The sequence below is a fragment of the Crinia signifera genome, chromosome 6, assembly GCF_055691185.1.
Source record: "Crinia signifera chromosome 6, ASM5569118v1, whole genome shotgun sequence".
NCBI classification, from domain to species: Eukaryota; Metazoa; Chordata; class Amphibia; order Anura; family Myobatrachidae; genus Crinia; species Crinia signifera.
The window spans coordinates 120638526-120649209 of NC_139222.1; the positions used below are offsets into that span (position 1 = coordinate 120638526).

Genomic DNA, 10684 nt, shown 5'->3' on the forward strand with positions numbered 1-10684 from the left:
AGTATTAGTATGTGTGGGCTTTGTATGTATTAAAGTTTTATTTTAAGTATGTGTCAGTGTGTTTTATTGTACTATTTTTAATACTGTGGCACTACAAGACCCAGCGGGCCCTTTAATGCCCCGCAGGCTGGGACTTGTGGTTCTCCAAGTCCCTGCTTGCGGGGGAGGCTTGCTGGGACTCATAGTGCCCCAGTATTAGACAATAGTTTAATCTTTTTTTTACACCAAGATCAGCTCGATGCCCACCGCCCAGGGGCATCGAGGACAGCACCAGGCTTCAGCCTGGTCAGGTAAGTCCTGGAGGGGGGGGGATCCCTTTATTGGGGGGGGGTCCCCACTCCCCCAGGGCCCCTGGCCAGGCTGACTGGTCGGTAGGGCTGAATGCTTTGGCCGGGGGGACTTGTATAAAAAGTCTCCCCCCCCGGCTGTGGCATTACCCTGCTGGCTGGTTTGGCCTGGGGCTGGTTCTTGAAATACGGGGGACCCCTACTCATTTTGTCCTCCGTATTTTGGGAACCAGCCCTGGACCTGGAGCCTGGGGCTGGTTGTTAAAAATCGGGGAACCCCTATTTGTCGGGTTCCCTTATTTTTAATTACCGGCCCCGGCTCCTTCAGCCTGGTGCTGGTTACAGCTGTGGGGGGACCCCACGCCGATTTTTTTTAAAATGTATTTATTTTTCTATTTTTTTTTACACTCTGCAGCCTGCACGGATCTGACTGATCCGTGCAGACTGCCAGAAACATTCGTACTAGCGGCCGTATATATGTGCCGCTAATATGAATCATTACACCATCGGAGGGTTACAAAGCAGTCGTATATGACTGCTTTGTAATTTCCCCTCCGGAACACGACTTTGCATACGACTGAAACAGTCGTATGCAGTCGTAGGGGAAATACCAATACGAAAAACTAGGTTTTTCATATTGGTAAATGTCCCCCTATGTCACTGACAATTTCACAGTGCCACATCTGTACTTATGGGCAATGGGTGTAATTATCAGTATGTCCGTGACAATTGCACAGTACCACTTCTGTAATAATGTGCAATGGATGTCATTCTCAGTATATGTCGTGGACAATTGCACAGTGCCACTTCTGTAATAATGTGGAATGGATGTAATTCTCAGTATATGTTGTTAATAGCTGCACAGTATCACTTCATGTATTCAGGATTGAATTCTCAAATGATCACTAATACTACTTTCAGACCGCAAATGCCGTGTCGCACACGGGATTAGGACATGGGTCCCATCCCCAGAGCAACGATGCAATGCGGTCTGAAAGTTCCGACACCGACACGGCATATTGCTGAGTCGGTGACGTCACATGGGGCAGAGCTGGGCGGCGGCGCGTCATCGGGGGCTCAGGAGGAGGCAGTACTTGGAGCTGACAGAGCTGCCTCCTCCATACTGTGAACGGGACACGGGTCGCTCGACCCAGGCACCCGTTCACACTGCACTTGACACGGATCATAGCCGTGTTGAACCCTGGTCAATACCAGGGTTGAACACCCGTGTTGCTCGACCCGTGGTGGCCTTTTCAGACCGCACCTTGACCCGTGTTGGGGCCGCAAGAACACGGCAATAACCCGGGTCTAGAGTGCGGTCTGAAAGCGGTATAACAGGGCCAGATTAACAATGGGGTGGGTGCATACCTCCCAACAGTCCCGATTTTATCGGGACAGTCCCGATTGTCAGGGCCTGTCCCGCTGTCCCACCCGCGGGCGGCAGTGTCCCACGGTGTGGGGGGGCTGTTGGGAGTCCCCCCTGTCAGCTGCTAAGCAGCGGGGAATAAACGCTGTGCGCATGCGCACAGCGTCTATTCCCGTAGCCAGGGGGCTGGGGGCATGGCTAGAGGCTCACAGAGCCTCTGGGTCATGCCCCCATAGCGGCAAAATGGGGGCGGGGGAGCCGCAAGTATAGGCCACGCCCCCAAATTAGGTCACGCCCCAAATTTTGACGCGCCTCCGGCGCACAGCAGCAGCATCCCGCCTGCTCAGCTACCAAAGTTGGGAGGTATGCCCAAAGTGGACAGAATATCTATAATACAACAGAAGTAATACATCTCACGTGCAACTTAGGATCATTTAAAGAATATCATATACCCATAGTTGCCGGCCGCTACCACAATTAATGGGATCTTGAAAAAAATGGGCAAATCTCTGGAAACCTGGCTTCCCCCACCACAATGATGATATTCTTTGACTTGCCATGCCCCCGTCCCACTCCCTATGACTCACGATTTATATTTGATACCTTTTTGAAGGGGTAAGGCCATAGGCATTACTGCGTCTGCTAACACCCAGTGAGCTATCTGAACCTCTGAGGGTGACACCTGGGTGCGGCCCACGCCCCCTTCCAGATGGCAGATACATGCCCTGAAATCTGCAATGATACTCCTGATTTTTTTGCCTGTGTTAAAACAAATATACCGGTGATTTCACAACAGCAACAAAGGAAATCCTAGCGATAACAGAAATGAATCAATCACCAGCTGTACATTTAGGACAGTCAATGCGCAGCATTAAAGCAGAAAGGTAATGCCAATGGAGTCCAAGGCTATCTCCTTCAAAATGCTGAAACCTATAACCGCACAATCCTCTGCCTATGTCTGGATTATTGCAAATAAACAATGCATTTGCCAGGTTCCTTTTCAGGGCACAGAAACAGTATTGTGAAGTCACCTGTGCAATTGTTTTCATATCTCCTAAAATTGACTATACTAAATAATTGACTACACTAGGGGCCTGATTCAGCTTGGATCACATATGGCATCATATGTGATCCTTAAGCAAAGCAAATGCAGGAGGAGGTGCATTGGATGGCTTCTGTGAATCAGCCTGAATTAGCCCCTATATTACTTATACTTCCTTTTTCAGTAAAGGAATTCATCCATATGAGAGAAGTAGGATGGGGGCTAGAGTCCTTATTTAGCTTGGATCGTTTAAGCCAGTGGTTCCCAAACTGTGCGCCGTGGCTCCCTGGGGTGCCTCGGGACACATGCAGGGGTGCCCTGGGTTGGTAGTCCAGGACCAACTCAAATTATTAATGGTTAATTATTTATAAGCAAAACCAGTGCTGGTGGCTGCCAATCATAAAATGTGCACAAAAAGAAACAACTCCTGCCCTTTACCACATAACTGATCCTAAGAATCGCATATAAACCCAATCTAATTAAAATAAATTTGGCCTAGGGGTGCCGTGAAAAAAATTATTATACTCTAGGGTGCCGTGATTAAAAAAAGATTGGGAACCCCTGGTTGAAGCTAAGCTGCTTGCAGTGTATGTGATCCTTAACAATGCAAATGCTAAAAACTGTAATAAGATCACAGTTCTAGAGGAAAATTGTGACCAATGGTCGCAATTTTCATCTGCGACAGAAGCCTGAGTAAGTCTGACCTTCCTCAGACTTGCCGTTGCAGGGGGCCAAGGAAACTGTAATCACGGCACATTCCATGGTCTTGCCATGCCTGGGAAATGGCACGTGGAGTTTCCTGATAATTAGGAACCTGCATCAGGGATCACACAAGGTATCTAAGCTGAATAAGGCCCTAGGTCTCGACTTCTATGATAAGGAATGTGACTATTTTTTATTATATCTTTTACTTTTTTAAATGTAATTCCTGTTTGCACAGCGCAAGTGGGAGGGGTTCCCATTATTTACCTATTGATTGGAACAGAGCACGTGATCATGCCATGCGTATAAACTAAATGCTGTAAGTGCGAATTTCAGGTCTTAATCGGGGACCTGTTTACAGGGCCGGCACTACCCACTCAGCAGCTCCTGCAAAGCAGGGAGGCGCCATGATGAAAAGGCGCTGTCTCCCTCCCTGCTCTGCTAAAGCTGCCTCAGCTCTCACTCTCACTGCCTCCTGCACGCCGCCCTCAGCGCCTGTCTGACAGCGGGTGGGCGGCAGTAAAAAGAGCTGCTCCCTGCACCGTGAGTGCACACCGCTCGCAGTGCCTGTCTGACAGCGGCCCACAGTATGGAGAGGCTGAGCAGCTCCCTGCACTGCGCACACACTGTCCTCCTCCTGTGACCTGCCCCCTCTTCCTCACGGACACTTGCGCTGAGGCATTTAGTGCTGTCTGAATGCCTGGATGACATGTCCTGTCCGGATCCGCCCCCTACCCATTGCTCCCTGTGCCTATCAGCTGTCAATCAAATGATGAACAGGCAGCAGCGCCGCCCTTCCTTCCCTCTTCTTAGTGTGCTGTGCCACTGCCAATCCTTAACACTCCGCCCCCTCTATCTCCCATCTCCTGCTCTCCCCTCATTTCCCCCTCAGTCACGACAGGGGTGTAATGGGGTCCTCAGCATACAGCCTACGCAGATAGAAGAGGAGGGACTGCACAAGAGTTAAACAGCAAAATAACAGTGAGTCTTTTATTATACATGTTTATAACAAATTGTTTAATAATTGTAGATTTTTTTATATTAATTTAGACACTTTATAAATAATGGGCTGGGTTATGGGCCTTATTCTAGTTCACTCTTTCTGACAAAATCCTTCTTAGATGGACAAAACCATGTGCACTGCAGGGGGGCAGATGTAACATGTGCAGAGAGAATTAGATTTGGGTGAGTTATTTTGTTTCTGTGCAGGGTAAATACTGGTTGCTTTATTTTTACACTGCAATATAGATCTCACTTTGAAGTAAAACCCCACCCAAATCTAATTCTCTCTGCACAAGTTACATCTGCCCCACCTGCAGTGCACATGGTTTTGTCCATCTAAGAAGGATTTTGTCAGAAAGAGTGAACTAGAATAAGGCCCCATGTGCCTAAAGGTGGCCATACACGCTGCAATAGCAGCGTGCGGTGCGATGTGCGCTCCTGTGGGCATCGCACAGTACAAAAAGTATGTGCTGCACATACTTTTTTTTACTGCTTTCAGATTGCATCGCACACACATTGCATGCCGTGCAATGCAATTTAGCCCATAACGTATGCGATTCTCGCAGCGTGTATGGGCACCTTTAGTGCCTGCAACATTTTGCGGACACAGCACTGAGATGGTGTATGCATACATGTACATGCACCCGAGATCCTCCATAGGATTGCATGTTGCATACGCTCCCACAATCGGGCTGCAGCTTGTTGCAATGGCAATGTGAAAGGGTGCAAAATTTATGGTTTGCAGGAGGGCACCGGACACCCTAGCACCGGCCCTGCCTGTGTAACAAGTACTGTACAGCCGATCTGATTTGCTACTGAAAAATAGAGAAATAATAGGTGACACAAACACAAGGTCAGTCAGAAACACTGTTGTCTTTATGACCTTTTTTCCCCCCCAAACCCTCAGATGTCTGTCCCTAAAAAGCCGGGCTGTTCTCAGTAATACGGACATACCCACTGTACTTGGAGGTAGTGATATTAATATTGCATTGAAACACAAGATTTGATGCATCGCTACATAAGTTGAATTAGATCCTAAGACTGCTTGCTCTTCTGGTATTGCTCAAGGGGTCAATATGTAAAATCAGGGACACTGCCAAGTATCATTGTAAACATAGGCCTCACATGCTATATGTGGCCTGTCATAGAGTACCTAGGGGGAACACTGCAGCCTATATGAAATAATTGTCAGGTCTCCAATAATACCAAAAGTACACAATAAACTGGACCCTTAAAACCTAGTGGCACAGTCATCAGTGGATGATGTTTCATATACTGTAAATATATATACACAGAGAGAGGGAGAGAGCTGCACAGACACCTCCTGGTAATAATAAATAGTAATGCTTCTGTCCCTTAGCCAGCAGAAGTTGCTGTGGACCCTCTTACACACAGTGTGTGCTGTATACTGTCACACAGAGGGTCACACACACAGTCAGTACCATGACATGACTGCTGCACCCCTGCTTCCCTCACAATCCCACAACCAGGGACACAATAACGGCGCTAAGCCACGCCCACCTCAACACCCCCTCTCTAATGACTGACACTTCCTCAGCCAATCCCTTATCGCCTTACTCACCATCCACCAATCAGACGCTCAGAGGGGAGGGCGATGGGTGAGGCCGTAGCCAGCAGCCCTGGTTGAGCTGTGCAGGTAGGTGCAGGCAGAGGGGTTCGCGGGGAGTGGGGTTCATGCACCAGGTGGCCCAGGGTGGGTTAAGAGGGGCACCCCTGGATATGTGGGGAGGGCAGACCTGGCCATGTACAGACCTTTGCAATGGCTGGGTATGGGGATTGGTTGCACTATATCCCTCTCTCATAGCAGCAGTAAACAGGCCATATATTGGAACTTTGTATGATCAGCTGGGCTGTGGTGATACTCCGCGCACCCTGTGCGAGGATGCTACCGACACATGACAGGAGGGCAGGCCAGAACCAACCTGAATCAGTAGGTACATAAGGGGTTAATTATCAGTGAATTTGTACTATGTCTCTCTCTCTTTCATACACACACACACACACACACACACACACACACACACACACACACACACACACACACACACACACACACACACACACACACACTTGTCTCTCACACACACACACACACACATCTGTATAGATATATAGTTTTTGTCAAATGTGACCATCCAACTATCAAAATGTAATTCTAAAAAAACCAGAAATCTTAGAGACGCTGCTAGAATGAGAAGGAGGGTATTGAATATTGTAGAAATAAAATGTAGAATCTGCCTTGGATGTAAGTAATCCTTGTGAATGTGCCATCTTGTATATCAACATGGAGGTCTGGCCAAAAAGAGGGTAAGTTTTATGACGTGACAGTGAGATAGAGGAAGGGGTACACAATTGTGCTAGAACTTATCATGGTGCAAAAGACAGATTTCAAAAATAATTCTGGAGATTTTTTTTTTAAGTGTAATCAGGGAGGGGGGAGCATGTCATTGTGCATTTAAAATTATTGAGATGTTGCAAATTTTATTTCAGAACAGTACATTTTTATTTTTATCTTGGCTTTGAATAGTAATAAACATTAGGGTAGTAATAAATAATACACTAGTGAGTTCATGAAATTATCGCACATCTACAATTCATTATTAAAGTGTGAATAATTGTAGATATATAACTGATTAAAAATCTTAACAAACAACAGAGGATGCCATAATATTTTCAGCAATGATGTTTACTAAACTGCTATTCCTTTTTAGCATGAAGCACCTGGTCAGGAAAGTGTGGAGTCCAATCTCTGTAGAATACAGGATACGTTCATCAAAATGGTAAGACTGAGTCACAGATAAGCACAAATATTGTCATGGGGGGGGGGGGTGTTTATTCTGGTTTCCTTGATAGTCCACCAAACCCTGCCTTGAGAATGGTTGGCTACCGCCACCCATTCCCGAGGGCGACTCACTCGCAGGGGCTTGCGAATGGATGTTACACAGCAACAGCCATTCGCAGGGCAGGGGGAACCTCCCACATTTTTCGATGGTCATCAAAAGATGTGGAAGGTGCACGCATATGTAAGGTTGCTCTGAGCAACCTTACATATGCGTGTATGCTGGGGAGCAAATGCGCGGGCAGCCCACGAAATGCTGGATTATTCTCATATGCTAATGGGGCTGCCCGGCGCCCTACGCCCCTCTCCGCCCCTCGCCCACTGTCTTTGGTGCCTGCACCTGGCGAACAGAATGTTCGCTGCGGGTGCACGCACCCTGCGTATGCACATGCACAGAAATGCGCACTAACAAAATATCGGTTCCTGTGCGAACAGACCTGAATAAGGTCCATAGTGTGAACAGGACCATTTCCTGTTCACACTGTCCAAAAATCCCGGTCTGACCTAGGTAAAACCCTTCTTTTAACCCGGGGTGGATTGCCAGGTTGCCGGACCCAGGATTTTTCAAAAGAGACCACATTAACACCGCACAAATAACCCAAAAGACACCGTTTATTTGTGCATTGTAAAAGGAGTATTAGTTATGCTCATATGCACATAATCTGGACTTGCAATATTTAAAAGTAGAAATAGGTTCTATGTGAACTGAAGGTTAAGGCATGTGTACTCCTATGGAAGAATCATATCATTTATATTTAGAATTTTACCTGAGGCCTTACAAGGTAAATCCTCCTAATTCTACTGATTTATGCACAGCTCCATATGAATTTATTGATGAATTATGTTAAATATTGTTTGGACGTTGGCAAAATTTTAGTGTGTGTGTGTGTCAATTAGATTAGGTTCTGAGCTCAATGGGAATTGTCAGCAAAGTCGGAATGACTGGGGCTAGCTATAATGTTTATCCAGCTTTACACTTCCCCCATAGGGTAAATAGACTCCCTAAAAGCAGCTAGCTTTTATTAAAGCTGGGCACTGGAGACAGTGCAAATTTGCACTTAAATCAGCCATAATGAACATTATTTAATAACATTACCTAGATGGAAATCTGTACTAAAACCTTAACCAATCGAATAGTTTATTTTATTCTCTATTACAAATAAGGCTTATTTACTGACAATGATGGAGGGTGCAGATATGCAGTAACCCATAGCTACCAATCGGCAAATAACCTTTGTTGTTTAGCAACTTTAGACTGGTATTTATGTTTTGGTGTATGTTTGTACCTTTTAGCAGCGTTTGTAATGGAAAACAATATAAATGGGAGATGTACTAAGCCTTGGACAGAGATAAAGGGGGTGGCGATAAAGTATCAGCCAAAAATCTCCTAACTACCATGTTAAAGTCTCTCTCTCTCTCTCTCTCTCTCTCTCTCTCTCTCTCTCTCTCTCTCTCTCTCTCTCTCTCTCTCTCTCTCTCTCTCTCTCTCTCTCTCTCTCTCTCTCTCTCTCTCTCTCTCTCTCTCTCTCTCTCTCTCTCTCTCTCTCTCTCTCTCTCTCTCTCTCTCTCTCTCTCTCTCTCTCTCTCTCTCTCTCTCTCTCTCTCTCTCTTTTGTCCAGGAGATTATTTTGAAGAATGTGGGTCTTTATTTGCAGGTGGGAAGTAGCCAAGATGGGTTTTACCATGTATATACATTTATCCTGTTTCTCGTCCATAACTGGTATGACAGCACCTAAACTGGAACATACACGGCTTGGCATGAACATGGGGTCTCCAGGATGCAGGTAACCATTTTTAAGGTTGAATAATACTTTGTCTTACATTCCTGTTCCCAGAAATTATGTTATGAAGCCTACTGTATGTTATGCTTTTTTGTTGTTGTTGTTGTTGTTTTAGAATTGTTTAGGGGCATCACAGAGGGTGTAATGGGTAGCATTACTGCCTCACAGCACTCAGGTCATGGGCTCGATCCCCACCATGGCCCTAACTGTGCAGAATTTGTATATTCTCCCTGTACTTGTGTGGGTTTCCTCCGGGTACTCCGGTTTCCTCCCACAATCCAAAAATATACAGGTAGGTTATTCCGACAAAAATGAACCCTAGAATGTCTGTGTGTGCGTGTACATGTGGTAGGGAATATAGATTGTAAGCTCCACTGGGGCCAAGGACTGATGTGAATGTTCAACTATACTCTGTAAAGCGCTGCGTTATATGTATGCGCTATATAAGAAACTGTTAATAATAATAATAATATAATAATAAATATTTAGTCCTCGTCCGTGTCATTTCCATTTTTAGAGTTTGAATGTCCTTAAGAAGGGCTGTGAAAATGTCTGTGGTCCTTTCAAAGAAAACAAAACAAAATCATGGCAGGATTTCTTAATACTGGACTATATTTTAATTTAAAGTAGCTCTGTTAATATGTTTTTTTTTTTATTAACCATATTAGAAGAAATACACATGATTACCTTATATCCTTGTCATACAAAGCACCTTAAGATGCAACTTATAAATGTATTTATACTCCTTGAAAAATTACTGAGATAAGATGCAGGAAGAGCTCCACTTCACAGAATGTCCTTTGATTGGGTGTGGTATGACACACCGACAGTCAGGATTCCAACAGTCATTTCTCCAACGTCGGAATCCCAACTGCACAGCGGGGGGAGCGCAATGAAGCCCCTTGCGGGCTCGCTGCGCTCCCCACGCTGCGGGCACGGTGGCGAGCTGCGCTCGCCACCTATTTTATTCTCCCTCTATGGGGGTCGTGGACCCCCACGAGGGAGCAGGCGGGATTCCGACGTCGGAGTAATGACTGTCGGAATCCCGACTGTCAGGATTTGATTTCCTGTTGCTGCAAAATGATGCTTGAAGTATGGGCTAGTCTGCTCAACTCTGGACCTGGAAACTCCCTTTTTACTGTAGCTCTACATGTTTATTAATAGATGGGAGCTCTATAGAAGATCAGATTATATATATATATATATATATATATATATATATATATATATATATACTCTTCTAGAAGGTGCTAAATAAATAAGTAGATTAGAATTGGTTGCCAGGGGCAACATCCCATCTTCAATAGAAATCTCACCTTAGTAAATAATATTTTTTGTTTATTTTTATTTTTTTATTCTTTATGATATTTCTTAAATTTAAAATGTCCATTAAAAAAAATAATGGAAGAACTCTTTCCTTTTGCTCAAGTAGGCCCTTTTAACATTAATGCTTATGAACGTCCCATTCCCATCAGGGCTTAAGGTGTTGGGGGCTGGGTCTATGTGTAAATAAGTGTGAGGAGTAGAAGAGAGGATCTTGCGCTCAAAGTGAGTTTCCCCATCAATGTAATCTTTAATATTTATTCTCAAATTATTATTCTGTATGTATTTGTTTTATTTTGGGGTTAACGTGTTGAGATGATG

At 45.2% G+C, this 10684-nt stretch overlaps 1 protein-coding gene across 3 annotated transcripts in view; it reads left to right on the forward strand.

Annotated features, from left to right (window-relative positions):
- The first annotated feature begins 5981 nt into the window (after nt 1-5981).
- Nucleotides 5982-10684, forward strand: part of KANSL1 (KAT8 regulatory NSL complex subunit 1) — a 73461-nt gene continuing 68758 nt past the window's right edge. The window contains exons 1-3 of one of the 3 annotated variants that reach the window (XM_083146965.1): nt 5982-6056; nt 7132-7200; nt 8915-9043. The gene's annotated coding sequence lies outside the window, so the exon portion shown is untranslated. Of the gene's footprint in view, nt 6057-6172; nt 6351-7131; nt 7201-8914; nt 9044-10684 lie in introns of those variants that run through there. The other 2 variants (XM_083146960.1, XM_083146961.1) reach the window with 2 other exon arrangements.